Raw genomic sequence first — 13,750 nt, forward strand, 5'->3', positions numbered from 1 at the left:
GGCTGTGGAGTGATGAATAAAATCTTCCAAGTACTTTTTGGGGATATTAAATGCTTAATAATACTACAATGAAATGTGTGACAAATATTCTGCATGCTCTAACAGCACCCAGTGTAAAAATGTCACAATTATAATTCTAGCAGTTGCAGCAGCAGTGAAAGTTTGCACTATTTATTGGATATGCTCTCATAGTACTTACAGAGTCCAGAAACACTGGAAATATTTCTTCATGATGCTTAGCTCTTTGGCCAAAGCTAACTCTACCAATTCCCTCCTCATGTAAGGGTTGATTTGTTTTTTTGTTTTTTTCCCAGAAGTTGGGAAATCCTGATGTACATATTTCTATGAAATTTTACACGCAGATGTTAGTGCCAAGGAACGATTGCTCAACTTCACTAGTTTGTCAGCATCACTAGAACTTAGTGTTTAGTGAACATTACCATAGCAATGATTAAGGGTGATTTTTGTACCAAAGTTTGTGACTGACTGATCCACAGAGCACTTATTATAGTTAGCCAAAAATCTTTCAGTTGACAGTAAGTTTAATTATTTTAGTTTATTGGTTCCATTTTTTGGATCCTGTAGGTTTAGGTTCAAAAGTATACATTGTTTTCTGGGAGATTTTCCTCTATACATACATAATTTTGTTTCCTCTGCTGTTAAGGGGAGGAAAAACACTCTTGGGTTCATTGTAGTACCGGACTCCAAAATACTTGAGGATTAACCATTCTCAACATGGAGTGTGTTTAATCTCTGAGGGAAGATCAGTGAGGTGGTGGTTTTAGACATCACTGGTTCTGGCTTGACAGTGGACCTGATACTCCACATATCTTAGATTTTTCCACATAATTTTCTGGTCTCTTTCTTTCATGTTTATCCATCAGAGCTATCTGTTTTCTTTGACCAAGGCTGCAGGAATGTGTTGCAAACTCTCTGGTGTTTAATATGTCTTAGGTATTATGTATCCTTTAAGATATGTGAATATAAAATTTTCTGCACAGCAGTAACTTAAAACTGAAAAGATAATTAAATAAATAAATTAAAATATATTTCTAGCTTAATACTTCTACTTCAGTACTTAAATAATTGCTTCTTTTCTAAAAGAGGCTGAAGACACTTAGACAAGACTTTAAAATATGGGCATTAACTATCATCATCAATCCAGCATGGATTTTTGTACCTTTTTTCTAGCCATTAGCTTTGCCAAAAAGGAAGACTGGTGCCCTCCCAGGAAATAAAAATGATCAGTAATCAGCAGGCTAACCTGAAGTCTGCTTATCAGGGATGTGTCATCGCATGTTGCTAACAATGCCACTTACTGCATATTAGATGCCCAGAAAGAAAAAAGAAATATTTCACATCAAGGCAGGACTGGAATTTCTAGGGTTTTCAACATTGACATTAAAGATTTTTGAAGGGTAACACAACATAAGGTACTATTTTATTATGAATAAACAGCTTACTGCACATTCATAACTTTAGATTTGATGCCTGGTTATGTAGTATCTTTAGGGTATTTGGAAGTACCCGAAAGAGTCAATAGTTAACAAGAATTAAGCCATCAAGTCCCAGAACGAATAAAAGTAAGATTAGTTTGAGCTGTGAAAGGTTACATGCTGCACCGTTACTTTCTCTGAATGATAGTAAACAAATGGATTAACGCATTTCCTTTATTGCAGCTGGAATTGCCTATATAAAATATAGTGTGCCCCATGTGATCATTTTTAATAAAAGACAGACATCAAATTCACGTTTGCTAAGTGCAAGTGAAATAATTTCATGAATTTTAAGTTTCTATTCTGATAGCTTAGTTCCATTAAATAAGAAGTTTTAAAGTTCTGGGGGTGTTTTTGTTTTGTGGTTTGTGGGGTTTTTTTGTGGTGTTTTTTTTTTTTTTAATTACAAAGTAATGCACATCCTACATCAGTGTAGCCTCTGGATACCTAACCACACACCTAAATTTTATATTGGCAGCATTATTTCCATCTGGAGTGAACCATAAGCTTTGACCATGAACTCCTCCAACCTGAGGAGTAAGGGAATTCACATTTATTCTGGGCTTGATCAAGAGCTGTATTTCAGCCTTATATGAAAAAGGCTGTGGAGAGGTGAGAGAGGGAAAAAACTTATTTAAATAAAAAGTGGTGCTGCAAGCCCTGATCATGCCCTCTGCTAACAGAACAGAGATCAGATACATGTGAGGTATCTTGCCTCCTTTCAGATCATATATAAAATCACAATTTTACTTACTGTATATTTTGTATACCTATTAATCTGCCTTTAAGGTCATGCAGTCATCTTCACTGAAGCTTGTGTGGGCCTCCATAAGTATACAAAAATAGCAATAACAACTGTTTTTCCTTCTCAGCTTGTAGGAGAAATACTGTTATATTACTGCGATTTCAAGCATGCAGAGCTTAATAAGGGGTTACAAGATATTTTCCATGCTGTTTTGAGTATCGTTGTTCTTTGGTCATTCTTATTTCTTGCTGGAGTGAATGTCTTTGTGCATCCAACACTGAAAGAGTTCTTAATTTCACTGTCCAGATCTCAGTATTAGTCAGTGGTCCAGCAGACAGTAACTATCACCCGGAGAGTGGCCTTTTGGGGCGAATGAAGGCTACTTACACAAACTGCTATGAATGCAAGACAGAGCCTTTCTCTTTGACTGCTATTCAAGGAAGAGACAATGTTCTAAGCAGCACAGACAGACATCCAGGCTTTTAGCTTGTTACTTTTCTGGTTTTTAACAATACCTGAATTTATAAAGCTCTAGATGTAACGTGGAGGTCCCCACTGTGCCAAGAATTGCTGAGGCCATAACTGGCTCTAACAGGAAGAACTAGTATCTGCACATAAAGATCCCTCACAGAACTGAGGATCTTTAGGTTTTTATGCCCATTTTGAAATTTAAAACTATTGAAAAGGTGTCAATATGATTATCAAACTGAGATCATCTCCAGCGCTCACGGAAAAACGTTTTCTGAGTTTCTCTTCTTATTGGCATGATTGCATTCTGTGACTAAACCAGCTGACTTGCTTGTACTTCAGCCACTTGCTCTTTCTCTAGTTTCACTGAGGCATCATGAAACTTGCCCTGTAGCAATTCTGGGGCTAGTCTTTTGTTCCCACTTCGAGCTTTTTCTCTTTACAACTTCTTGAAAACAAAAAAGTGAGCAATCCTACAGCAGAAATGATGCATTTCTGTTATCCAAAATACCTAAAGGGATTATGCTTTAGAGTGTTGCTGCACAAGCCACGGCCTTTTGTAAGAATGAACTAGCTTTTGCTAACTTAGAAAAGCAGTTACAACGTAAATTTTACAAAGCTCCTAAAACTCAGCCAAACTTTGGGAAGCCTACCCCCACTGGAGGGGATGATACAACTCCTACTGAGGTCACTACAGACAAGGTCAGGCAAATGCTGGAAATATCTCACATAGTTTGTTGCTCTTTTGGTGTTGTGTGAATAGTGATGTTTCAAAGAAGCACATTATTAAGGGCATAGGAAATACTGAAGATGCAGACAGAAGCATTTTTGGATGACTAAAGGAAAGAAGGCTGGGCTTTGCTAAGGAGTCCAAACACAAAGGTTTTAATGAATCGGATGCCTCGGTGTTGGTAGGAAAGGAAGAGTTAGCCCCTCTTTGGTTAAAACACACAATAAAAATTAACAGCATATGGAAATTATTTTTATACAGCAGAAAGGAGAGGTTAGTAACCTCAGGAGTGCTATATAAATCTTTCTTTTGGGAGCTGAATGAAACCTTTGCCTCTTTAGAAGTTATTATTTGCATTCTGGGATTTATCATTTGATGATCACAGTTATGGTGTAAGTAGTATTCTGGGACCTTGACAGTAACAGCTACTCATGTAGACTATGGCTTGTAAAACTGAGCCCCAAAATATTAGTGTCTCACAGGGATTCCTTGCTCACAAACTGTTATTCTGTTACTGACTCCAGGACTTGAGAGAACACGTGTACTGGTTCCTCCTCACAGTTTTTGCAGCATATAAAACTGTAACACGTATTTTAATCTGAAGACTAAAATATTAGAAATGTGCATCATTTAACACAACTGTTGGCTCGAGCAGTTTCTGCAACACAGATTCGTCTTCTACAGGGACGTGGTGCTACTCCCAGAGGCAGCTGTGAGAAGCAACAGGTACACGGTTCATTTCTTCAGACTCCCCTGACTCCCATGATGAAGACTCTCCATACTCAGCTTTTATTAACTGAGATGAACCAATGACAAAGGTAAATGCTTGTATCTTTTAGTTTCTTATGGGTAGCTGTACTGCAACATAATGTGTGTGAAAAGAAACATTGTGTAGTGAAACCTGGGCCTCTTCTGCTTTGTAGTCCAGGGAGAAAACAAACAAAAAAAAAAGTGGTAAAGGATAAAATGTCTTCAAATTCTGTTAAGAATGTTAAAATAACAAAATGATATGTTGCATTAAAGGATGGAAAATAAGTATATAAAAAGGGAGGCAGGAAAAAAAAAAATAGCCAGATAAGGACCAGCTATAAGAAGGGCATGACAATCTACTCTGAAAGTCCAGCTACTGACTTCACTCGGTAAGTATATGCTTACCAGCCTCTGGGTAAAAAGACATTAAAATTTACGTAAGTTTAAACTCTTCGTTGTATTTAGTAGTTGTTGATAATTTAGCAGAAAATGGCATTTCATGCATCTAAATTAGAAATTACAATAATCTGAAATAGTTAATGCATGAGTGACATGCCCAAAGCAATACTAATCACCCTCAGAATCTTCTCTGTCACTGGCAGAGATCACAATAGAAAGTGGAAAGGAAAGGCCAAAGCTGCCATTGTCTTCTCATGAACCCTGAATCACCTCCTTCTGGAAGAAAAGTTTTTTTCTGAATCTAGGTGCAAGTTCTTTGGCCTTTTTCTGGTTTACAGCTTTATTGTGAAAGATGCAACTCAATCAGTGGTGTTACTAGTATAAAACTACGGAAAGTGATATTTTAATTAGGTATCTGTTGCTTCCTCTAGGCGAAGATGTTTGTAGGAAGAAGGGCAGGGGACATAGCTAATAACTTTGTAGAAAAGATGGAACTGTGAAATTTCAAGTCAGTCCAAGTAGTGGTTTCCTTGCTTTGTTCTGGTAGTTTAGTTTATTCAGAGACCATGGTGTCATTTGCCTTCTCTCCCAGACATGTTACTCTTCATCTGCCAAGCCAGAATATGCAGAGGTAAAAATTAACATTATATATGCAGCTTAAAATCCTGAACATCTTTCCGTAGTTAAAAGCGAGATAGTAACATGATGAGCAATGAACTCTGCAAGATAACATTACTTCTGCTTTTCTGGTACAATGAACTGCCTTTCTGTACTTTCTTGTAAAACAGTAAGAAAGGTGCTACAACAGAGCTTACATAGAAAGATTTGCTCCAAGTCGTGCCACAAATCAATAACATTGACACGTGTGGAAACATTCTGATGTGTATAAGGTCTTACCTATACGTTATTCCTCAAAAGGACATTTTCCTGCTATTAAGCTAAATCACCAGGGTGGAGCTATGATGCACTTTAAGAGATTAATATGCAGTCCCTTCTCCGGGATGTGCTTTTTATTTTTACTCCCCCCCTGCCCTGCAAAAATAGAAGGCAAACATAAATTAATGAATAACACAAGCTTTAGAAATGCACTATTCAGAGCAATAGTTATCTTCATCTGCAACAATGGCTAATCTGTCAGAAAATGGGAGAGGAAAAACACTTAAAATTCTCTGCTTCTACTCCAGAAATGGAGAGACCTCTGTCAAACAGGTATTCCACTTTCTAATCTAATGGAAATCAGATAAATTGGCTGAGAATAGTTGATGTTGCACACTGTTATCTAAAAAGACTATCCCTCTCTAAAAACCTCTAATACCAATGTTGTTAAAGTGACTGATAGAAGCTTTTGCTTTGAGTAATTAAAACATTAACTGAAAAACAAGCATATATGCAGGTAGGTTCACCATGTCTGTGTGGACACAGACATACTAGTATCACTAAAGTATCTGTCATGTTACCTAAACCAACTAATGTGGAAATTTTATCACTACATTTCCAATACCATGGCTAGTGATTTCCACATAACCTCCCACTAGTTCAAGTGTTATGGCTCTGGGGAGAACAAACCTCAGGTTGAACAATTTTTTTTCCTTTGACTTCATGCTGGAAAATAGTATTTGTCTTACTGGAGAAGCAAAAGCAAATGTATTGTGGATTTCTGTGCAAAGAAGTGGATGTTAGATTTCAACATTTTCATTTAGAGGAAGCTCTGTCTTCCATATGTCATAATGCAGCAGTACGTAATAGGATTTGGTTCGCTGTGTCTGATTGAGACACCTGATTACTTTTCTTCTGTATAATTAATTTGGATAACCCTACAGTGGGAAAATATCACACAATGGCAATATGCCTCAGAAAAGACTTTTCTTCCTTAAATGAGAATGTTAGGAACATCCTGGAGGGAAAAGTTAAAAGATTAAAAGCAAAGCATCAGCATGGAAGCTTCTTAATGAATACCTCATTAGGGTCAGAAAAAGGGAACCAAAGGCAGAAAGGAAAGAAAACAGTATGAGTAACTGGTGAAGTACAAGAGTTTATTCAGACCAGAAAAATCTATTAAAATGGTAATGCAACTAAGCCCAAGCGAAGTTAGTATCATTGCAATTGTTAGTAAGTATAACATGGAAAACAGAGGCCCGATTGTGCTTTCACTTGCACAAAACTCCTGTTAAGGGCAGATTATTATTAGGACTGGAAGAAAATTTGAATAGCCAAATAAAAAGACAAGCAATGGATCTGGGATTTCTGTACAAGTCAATTGGACCAGTGAGGTGCTAAAGGGTTAATCAAAGAGAATGAAAGGTCACATACAGACACCTTACTCCGTGTCAGTGTGAAACGTTTTATCACCCATGGAAAAAAACAAGATACTGTGGTCCTTAGTGCTTTGTCTAGAAGGCAGCACACTTAATAGAATGATAACAAAATTGATGTTCTGCCACATTTGTACAGCTTGTTTCCTGTTTTTTTCAAAGTAAAATTTATTGCTGTATTTTGAAAATAAAATTCATTTATTGCTCTATTTTGAAAATAAAACTCCCTTTACTGTCCTGGCTCTGAGATGTTCCCCATGGGTACTGAGGACCAGCAACAGTGGTAGCAAAACAAAGATGGATGTTACAGCCAGAGTGCAAGCTAAGCTGTGGTGCTGTGAATCAGCTCATCCTCAAGGAAGAGCAGTCTAGGTTCTCAGGCAAATACAGCTGCACAGATGCCTGGAAAGGCTTGCACTGTGCCCTCCAAAAGGTGCCACATAAGCTTTACTTCAGTGATATGAAAATTACTAATTGAGCTGAGGAAATGCTTGGATGTATGGCTGTCCTGTACTGACATGACTTTTTTTGATGGTGTGTTTAAGAACAAGGAACAGCATCATAAATTGTATTTGAAGGCAAAATATTTTGGGACCCTTTTCCTTTGAAGTGCTTTATAGGAAGCCCATGAGTAAATAACTATCTTTTACCTGAAATAAAGCCTGATTTGAAAAGAAGAAAAACTGTCATTGTCTTACCGTGGTAAGCTGCTAATAACAAAGCCAAGAGGAAAACAATACAGACAGACATCTAACAGAACTAGAATCTCATTTTTAAAATACATGTTGATTCCTGCCCCATGCTTTTCATTTCTGACTGTTGTACATGAAGTAAAGACCGTGAGCAGTGAGGAAATCCTAAGCAACTTGAGTGGCAGAAGACTAATTATTGAGCTCAATGTACTTCATAGAGTGGGGGAAAAAAGGGGAAACTGTATAAACTTTTAGGCTTGGGTAACAAGAATGGGGGGGGAAAGGAGAAAAGGTGAAAATCAATAGGAGTTTATATAGAAAAAAATGAAAAGGTGACATATATCCTATAAACTTGAATTGGGAGGGGCATGCATGGTTCCTCAATAAACAAGTTCAGTCTGCATCTTTGTACATTATGTGCTGCCTGCTTCAATTGAAACCAAGCTCCACTGATGTTAAAGCAGGGTTAAATAGAGAATAACTGCCAACAGAACATTTTTTAGGGAAGTCAACTAGTGCATTTTTTCTCCCTTGTGTAAGCCCCCCAACAGAAAAGTACAGCTGTTCAGTGGCTTTCTGGAATGCTTTACTATTTGCATGGGTCCCTCTGAGCTAGAAATGCTAAGGCACAGTACTCTCATTCAGTGTATCCCTCTCAATTTTCAGAAAACTGAGGGGACTCTGGAATGTTATTTTATTTTCTATTTCAGTTCCTATACTTCATTTACTGATTATTAGATTCTACTAGCCGTCTGTCTATCAGTAACTGACAAACTTGTATGACCTAGAAGTAAATAAAGGAATTAGGTGATTTAGCTGAAATTAGGCATTTGGTTAGATCATTCTTTATTCTGGCCGTACCTCTAATTATAGCTTTTGTCTCAAACAGTGAAATACCATCTAAATATTGACCTTACCCAAATTCAGTACCAGTTTCTTTAGATACTCTTTTGCTCTAGCCTGCTTTTTGACTTGTCTTCAATCATGCCACTCACTGATGCATTGCCAATCTGATCTCCCTTTCCTGCTGTGAGGTCGTCTCCAGTTATTACCCATTCTCTGTGCCTATTAGAGAAACGCTACTCAACTATAATAAAAGGAGATAAACACCACAAATTGTAACCAAGCATTCTAGCTAGTGTTGTGTAGTGGATACCTGGTCGGTTTTGCTATCAAACAAAACCCAAATGGAATGAAAATTGAAAAAGACATCTGACAGCCCAAAATCTGTAGTTCTTTCAGATGGTGGTGCAACAGAGAATACTAACAGCATGCCATTTGAAGCATGGTATTTTCCTACCCTTAGTTGCAATTCACTTGAAAGCTTGAAGTAATTTTAGTATAATCCATCATTTATCTGAAGATAAGGCCACAAATGATTAGACCAGCCATTCTATTCCATATGTGTTTTGTCTCAAACAATCCCAGCTGCTAAGACTTAGAGACAAGATAACCTCTTTTCACTTGTTTCTTATAGCTGAGGTAAAAAATATGAAGTACAAGTATCATAACTCCCCTTGTTTGTTAGATTTGTTAAATTCCATAAAATGTTCAAAATTACACGGATTCTTCTAGGGTACATATGTCTTTTTTTTTTTTTTTTCCAAATAATAAGTTTCAGAAGATGGTAGAGAACATGGTATGAGTGCTCTGAGTACAATGCCTGTTAGCGAAAGTGATCTTAAGAGACAAATTTGTTGATGGAAAGGCAACTAAAAGAAATATTGTGGTTAGCAAAAGCTTACTGACTTGCTTTTCACTGCAGGGTTTTTAGGACCAGAAAGAGGAGACAGAAAATGATACTGTGATTGGTAACTTTCTGTGTAATAGCAGCTTTATATAAGAAACCAGCTCTGCTGCTGCCTTTCTGATCTTCGGGCTATGCAGTGTTTGGGCCTCATGCACAAGGTCAATACAACTTTAAGCCCTAAGACTAAATTATGTTGCCATCTATTCAAACCTTCCAATGTATTTGAAATCACTTTGTGCATACATGCCAAAATATTTACTTTGCATAAAATTTTAATTCTAGGTAAGTAGATGAGGTTCAATTCTCAGCAAGAGCAACCTGTTTATTCCTATTAACATGGCAGAAATTAATCCTACAACTGTGAAAAGAACAAAATAAGTCTTCCCTCCATTTTCCCCTAAGTGATCCACATTTTCCATTTTGTTGTCAGAATTCCACGAGATGTCTAAAAATTTTTTTGTGATGCTCTGTAATCTTATCTTATCTAGGTTCTCAAACCTGATCTTAACAATGCAGAGGCTGACTTTTAAAAATACCTTAGTCTCACTTAGAATGAGCTCTCCAAAAATCAGACCTGCTATCCAGGAATACTGCAAAATTGTTAATTAATATTTGAAAGGAACACATGGTAGAAAACAACATCTGTGTCACTGTACTTCGGATGGAATTGTTGCACAACTGAGAGCATGAGGCACAAACATCAGCAGTAAGCTAGATAAGTCTTGAAAACTGAAATGTGATTATCCGAAGGCTAGAGATTTAGTAAAACATGCAACAGTCTGCAATACAAGCAGGCTGCCATGGGCTTGTAGTGACCGGGCTATACCCCGACCAAGTCCTCCCAGCTGTAAACTGTAAATCTTACCATCCTTGCAACTCTGAAAGGATTCTGAAATGATACTTCTGTTTCTGGAGAGAGATGATTGCTGAATTGCCAGTATTGCAGTCAGAAATAGGTGAGGGTTTTATTTTGCTTTGCTGTCCACCCCCCCTTCCCCTGACTTAGCCATCTGGCCACTTTCTTTGGCATATCTAATATACTGCCCAAGCAGAACTATTCATATGCCGATGGATCTTGGTAACCTGTTTCCCTAACTCAGCTTTAGGTATGATACATTCAAATTAAATTTATCCTATTTCTCCTCTTATAGAGGTGTCTCCTGGAAGATAATCATTAAGTTCAGCTAAAAAAAGCAAAAGATTAACCATGTGAGTCAGATGTAGTATTTGATTAAAATAATGCATAAAAAAATCTGTGTTCTCTATCCAAGTCAAGACAGAACATGACCTTTTATGAACTCACCGAGGCCGAAAAGGAGACCTGAAGTGTGAGGAACATAGATACATGCCAACCACTCAGAAACAATTGGATGCTTCTCACTGTGTGACTAGATGCCCTAAAATGTGGGCAGTAGTAGCCACAAGAGAGATTATGAGTATTTCTGGTGACACTAGTAGCTTCTGGATGTCAAGAAGGTCCAGAGAAAAAAGAGAGATAGTGAGCAAATGAAAGTAATTTGTGACTGCTTAAAACATTTCAACTCATATTATACTTCTGCATAAACAAGAGTTTAACAGTGTAATGAGAGTTTGTAGTTTATGGAACTTTAAGTTAAGATATTAGTTACTGGAGCTGTAGTAAGGCACTATAAGGCAGCGCCTGAGAAAAAGACTACCCAAATGTCTTCCTTTAATAAACACAGAGGATAAAATTACCACAGTGCAGAAAATTTAGGAGTGCAGGAAAATGCAGTGAGAGCCCATTATCTGAAATAAAATTTTTAACAAGAATCAACTCTGACACATATCTCCATGTCTGCAAACACAGTCTGTACGTTTCAACAGAATTTATTCTAGAAAGTCTAAGTAAATCACCATGTTTACATTCTGCATCTGCCTCTGTTTTTATAGTTCTACAAATAGCAAAAAGAAATTAGATGCATTTTCAAATATTTAATACAATTAAAGATAATTCATTCATTGGGTAACACAAATACAAATCACACATCTTCTTGATCTAAGTGAACTGTAAACAGCAGGTTGTGGAGTTGTGACATTTTAAAATGAAAGGCAGCACTCTCCTCGCTTCTGCAGTGCTGTGGATACTGGCATTTCAGGCTGGTACTTACTGCCTTTCAAACCAGTAACTTCTAGCTGCAGTTTGCACATGCTCTCCAACCCCAGCAAGGTACTGTTTCCAAGTAGGAGGACAGACACCCCACACCATTGGAAATGGCAACACTTCTGTTCTCCTCCTGTGTGAGAATTAACTGTTTCCATTAACTACCTTGACAAAAGTAAGGGAAGAATGAAACCAACTATATAAAAATTTAATTATAAATACGACTTCTTTTAATCATACAGGACCGGTTTGCTTTCTCAGTTTAGGAACATAAACTGGTCATAACTGATTTTTCTCTGCTCTGTAGTTCAAGTTGTAGACAGGAGAAGTGTATAGAAATACCACATTCCTGATAGAAAGGTATATAGTTAAAATTCGTAATACATGAGCAAAAGCTTAATTTGTAGGCACTTCATCATATTTTTGAAAGATGCTGTAATTTAAAAGATTATGGTGGCAACAAGCAAAATGGACTGCCATCGTTAGGAGGGTGAAACATTTGTTTGACACTAAAACAGACCTAAGAGAGCCCTTCTACATCACCAGGGTAATTACCTGCTTCAGGCCATACCCAATCCTCCTACTGAGGCAAAAATCTAATCGTGTTAGCTGTGTGTGTTCATGCAAGGGAAAAGAGATGAACCCCCCCGCACCCCCAACCAAAAATCTCTCTTTACCCTCATCCATTCTGGGGGCTTGTGATTTTACTGAGCCCATTTACTAGTCTGTCCCATGCTATGCAACACAATCAAACCAAATACTGCTACTTACGGAAGTGATGGAAATTTACAGTGAACTGTAGCTCTGGACATAATCCTGCTGTTGCTTACTGCCATACATCTCATTAATTCTATTGGGTTCGCAGAAACATAGAAATGGGCGTAACTGAATCCTGCAGATTTAATGCTTATACATACTGTGATCCCATTGATTTAGTTACTGATATGCCAGTTGACTTGCTCAGAAGAATATAGGACTTGTGTGCCTGTCAATAACTGGGAACATTTTAGGTGTTTTAATGTATGGGCAGTGGGGGTACAGTAGATATGTTACAGGATTTCATCTGAACATGTTGAAGAACTCCAGTTTAATTTTTAAGAGCCCAAGCTAAGTTTAGAAGTTGGCTGATGCTGGGGGGAAAGGGGGAGGGCATTTTAACTTTTATTAACTAAAATTTAATCTCTGGTCGTGGATCACTCTTTTTTTTTTTTTTTTTTCCTGTAGAAAATGGATAAGTCTGGTTATGGAGAACATATGCTACACAATTTACATTAAACCAATACTAGTTGATAACTGGTGGAAGTTGTATTGCCCATTGGACTGAAAAAAAAGAAGTGTTTGCACAAGTCTCAAAAAATCGTCATCATTGCCTTTGGTGAATTTTGGTTAATTTATATCATGAGCCTAGTACAATAATAAAAATTTCAAATGCTCATCTGATCCAGACCAGAGACAAGAGGGCTGCCTCTTGCAGGGTGTTGGGAAGAGCCTCGATGGTGAGACGGTGTAACTGCTCCGAGCGCTGTGCCGTCTGTCAACGGGTGCCTGTGCTTTATCTTTAACCTGCTGACAAGACACGAGAGCTCACACACACGGCCCGGCCGTGGGTCTGCGGGACATTTAGCTGTCACCCGAACAGTTACGGGGTGCGGGCTTGGCGCGCAGGGCTCCTGTGCCCGCGCTTCGTCCGGAACCGAGACTCCCTCTGCCCCCGTCACCTGAACCAAGTGTAAACGCAGCAGGAGGCTCTGTCAGGCACCCCACACCCCCTCCTTCCCCCGGGGGCCAGGCAGCGTGTTGCCGGCGCGGGCGCGGGCGGGAAGCGGCGGAGCTGCCGGCGGCGCAGCCCGCGGCGGGCGCGCAGGGGCCGCTCCGCGCCCGCGGAAGCCGGGGCCGCCGGCGGGACGCGCCTTACCTGGCTCCGCGGTAGGGCCGGCCTCGGGGCGGCCGCGGCTCGGCTCGGCTCAGCTCCGCACCATGCTGAGCTCGGCTGGGCCGGGCTCTGCGCGCTCTCCCCGCCCGCACCGCTCCTCCCGCTCCGCGGCGCGGCCCCTCCATTTATAGCGAGGGGCGTTGCAGCACAGCCCAGCTCGCCCGCTGTCTCTCCCCACCCATCTCCCGGGACAGACCCCTCTGACCCGTCTCCCGCCCTCTTCCCCCCGCTTTCCGCAGCCCCCCACCCGCGGTGGTGGTGGTGGGGGGTCCGGCCCGGGTCGCCCCGCCGGGCAGGACGGGTGTCCCCCGGCGCTGGGCACCGCCGCGCACAGCCAGCGCCCAGGGACCCGC

General features: G+C 39.5%; 1 protein-coding gene across 1 annotated transcript in view; it reads right to left on the reverse strand.

The window, feature by feature from the left end:
• AGTR1 (angiotensin II receptor type 1) overlaps positions 1-13,480 on the reverse strand; it is a 31,380-nt gene extending 17,900 nt beyond the window's left edge. The window contains exon 1 of the mRNA XM_042799114.1: positions 13,380-13,480. The gene's annotated coding sequence lies outside the window, so the exon portion shown is untranslated. The remainder of the gene's footprint in view (positions 1-13,379) is intronic.
• Positions 13,481-13,750: the final 270 nt, after the last annotated feature.

The sequence above is a fragment of the Tyto alba genome, unplaced genomic scaffold (genome assembly GCF_018691265.1).
Source record: "Tyto alba isolate M040663 unplaced genomic scaffold, T.alba_DEE_v4.0 Super-Scaffold_10, whole genome shotgun sequence".
NCBI lineage: Eukaryota > Metazoa > Chordata > Aves > Strigiformes > Tytonidae > Tyto > Tyto alba.